Consider the following 3149-nt stretch of genomic DNA (forward strand, 5'->3'; position numbering starts at 1 on the left):
ATTGAACAGCAGAAATCAGTCTTAAGATCTGAAGCACGTCAAGGCTGGTAGCTTGGGGAATCTGGGCCGCGGATCAGCCGGACCACAGGCATACACACCCTCAAAGCCTGTTACCAATCTGGGGGAAGAACTGAGCTAAGTCATGACTTGTGGAATCATAAAGTCACCCGGGAAACTGACCCAAGGGACAAGGAGAACCAGTGAGACTGGTGCCAGGTAAGAAAATGACTTTGTCTTGGGCTGACCAACTGCCTGTTTTTTAAATGGCTTTGAATTTTAAAAAGTGAATTGCTTCCTTTATTTTCTTGGAAACAAATCAAAAGATCACAGAGTCCTACACAATCGGGAGACACAAAGTGGATGCTGAGTGACGCAGTCACTCCAGGTGTGGCACCGTGGCTCTGGCAGCAGAGACAGGAGAATAACGCTCTGGAGAGGAGGTAGGGACACTCTGCCATCGGCCAGTGGATAGACGAAGGTCCCAGCTGGAGGTGGGATCTGTAGGAAGGGAAAAGTAAACACTTTAGAAAGGAATGCTAAAAAAAACAAAAACAAACCACCAAACCCAACCCTCTAAGACATGTTACAAATGACGAGCTATGCGGACACCCGACTCTTTAGTAGATTTGTGATGATTAATCACTTAGAATGTGCTCTCAAGCAAATGCTAACAAGTGTCAGCTACTTTTCCATCCACTAATTTACTGCGCAGGTAAGTATGTTTCATCTTTTTTTTTTTTTGAGACAGGGTTTCTCTGTGTAGCCCTGGCTGTCCTGGAACTCACTCTGTAGATCAGGCTGGCCTCAAACTCAGAAATCCACCTGCCTCTGCCTCCCAAGTGCTGGGATTAAAGGCGTGAGCCACCACTGCCCGGCTCATCTCTTTTTTTAACCTTTATTTTATGCGTGCCAGTGTTTTGCCTGCCTGTATCTGTGTACCGCCTGTATGCAATGTCCGTGGAGGCCAGGAGAGGGCTCCAGCCATGGGGACACTCCACCCCTCTCTGGAGGAACAGCCAGTCATCTCTCTAGCCCCTACTTCATCTTTAACATAGCTAATCTTAGAGAGAACACATGTGTCTAATATAGATGCACAATATTAGAAAAGAGCAACAGTTTTTGTCTAAAGCTCTACAAATGGCCACCCCATGGTTTCTGATTTCATGCTAATTCCCCTTCAATTATACTTCAACCTACAGACACCTCGTAGACTTTTAAAAAAGGTCAAACTGAGTAAGTTCTAGTTTATAATCATCCCCAACAGTGAGTGGATCCTGGAAGTGAGCAACATAAAACTCTGAAAACTACACTGTATTGAACAAAAATATCTGCATTTATGAAACTATCCACAAGTTCCGAATGCAAAGCTTTCTTATTTCAAAATTTACCTGTTATTTTAATATTGATACACACTAGGCTCTGAGGTACAACCGCTAACAACTTTACACCACCTAAGAAAAACATCTCATTAAAGCAACACAAAGCAGCTACAAAGCGAGTCATGACAAATGGCTGTGTCGTGTCACTGCAGCTATAAATGATAAACTTATTCCAGTGGCACGTAATAAAAACCAGAGTTAGCTGGGTGGTGGTGGCGCACACCTTTAATCTCAGCACTTGGGAGGTAGAAGCAGGAGGATTTCTGAGTTCGAGGCCAGCCTGGTCTACAGAGTTAGTTCCAGGACAGCCAGGGCTACACAGAGAAACTCTGTCTCAAAAAACCAAAAAACAAACAAACAAACAACAAACCAAAACCAAAAGAAACAAAAAACCCAAAAGCAAACAAACAAACAACCCCCCCAAAAAAACAAAAAAACAAATACCAGAGTTCCCAGTGGCTCAGAAATATCAGTTTGGAAATTGTACATGAGAAACATATGGAGAACTAATGCTATGTGTTGAAAACCAAGAAAAATAAAACACATGGCAGTCATTCTTGAGACCCCTGGCTTCAAAACCGTAGGCGATACATGAACTAGAATGGAAACACTCCAGTTTGGAATGCCAAGAGATTGATCAGATCAATAAGTGAAAAGGAACAAAACAGGTTCTTAAGAAAGCCACGGAGAAGGAAGGGGTTAATATTAGGACAAGGACGATCTGTCCTTTCTGTATATTCTTCTGCTGCAATCACTGAGGCCAAATGTGGCATACAAGGAGCTCATCCAATATTGTTAGCAGTGCGACCTTGATCTCTGTCTATTTGACTCAGTTTACTCATCTGTGAGGGAGAGACCTTGTGAGATTCATAAACAGTTAGTACAATCCCCAGCAGAGGAGGGCCCTGAAATAGTGGTTGCTAGTTCTGTTGCCCTAGAAGCTGTGTGTGCTTTACACACTCTGTCTTGTGCTGCCTGTTAATCAGGACTAGAAACAACCATGAAGCGCGGCAGAATGTGTTAACTGAAGTGGATGGGAACAGGAAGTACCGTTTCTGTCCTTAAGAGCCGGACAAACACAGGCATAGCATCTACAATGTCTGACTGCAGGCTTTTATTACCAGTAACTAATTTGTTTCTATTTAAAGGGCATACAAGAATATTAATATTCTTGTATAGAATATCAGTATTCTATACAAGAATATTAATATTCTAACTAAAGGAATAAAATTTATGTTGGCCCCTCCAGGTAAAGTTCCTTCCAAAAGCTCTGAAGCCACTCTCTTCCTTGAAATGTGCCTGGGCTTCCTTAAACATAAGGCATAAAGACAAAAGTCTCTGGGCCGGTTCAGATATATGTAATACACCAACATTTAAGAGGCTAGAACACATCTAAAATATTAAAGCCAGCCAAATAAACTCCTAAATATCAAAGTAACTGCCACGGGCCGGCTGATCTGGGCCTAAAGTCATTTGGATACTTGGAACATTGATGAATTGGCCAGGGTTTTAAAAAAAAATCTAATGGCATTGAATCCCTTGGACTGGGTTCAATACGTAGTATTGCTGGCTACTGTTGTTGGCATTATTCTAATAGTGATTATTGTGCTTCCATTTATCTTTAGAGCTCTTCTGAGATCCCTAGCCACGATGAGGAGAGACCTTCTGGAACTTCGTTTAAAAAATAATAAAAATGGGGGAAATGCTACGCACACTCGTCTACTCCAGTCACATCCAAAATATTGGGGATAAAATCCTGATAAAGGATAA

At 42.1% G+C, this 3149-nt stretch overlaps 1 protein-coding gene across 3 annotated transcripts in view; it reads right to left on the bottom strand.

Annotated features, from left to right (window-relative positions):
* Nucleotides 1-225: 225 nt before the first annotated feature.
* The window catches only part of Golga7 (golgin A7), a 17414-nt gene continuing 14490 nt past the window's right edge, over nucleotides 226-3149 (bottom strand). For all 3 annotated transcript variants that reach the window (XM_031339293.1, XM_031339295.1, XM_031339294.1), the window contains exon 6: nucleotides 226-498. The gene's annotated coding sequence lies outside the window, so the exon portion shown is untranslated. The remainder of the gene's footprint in view (nucleotides 499-3149) is intronic.

Source organism: Mastomys coucha, unplaced genomic scaffold (genome assembly GCF_008632895.1).
Source record: "Mastomys coucha isolate ucsf_1 unplaced genomic scaffold, UCSF_Mcou_1 pScaffold22, whole genome shotgun sequence".
In the NCBI taxonomy this organism is placed as follows: Eukaryota; Metazoa; Chordata; class Mammalia; order Rodentia; family Muridae; genus Mastomys; species Mastomys coucha.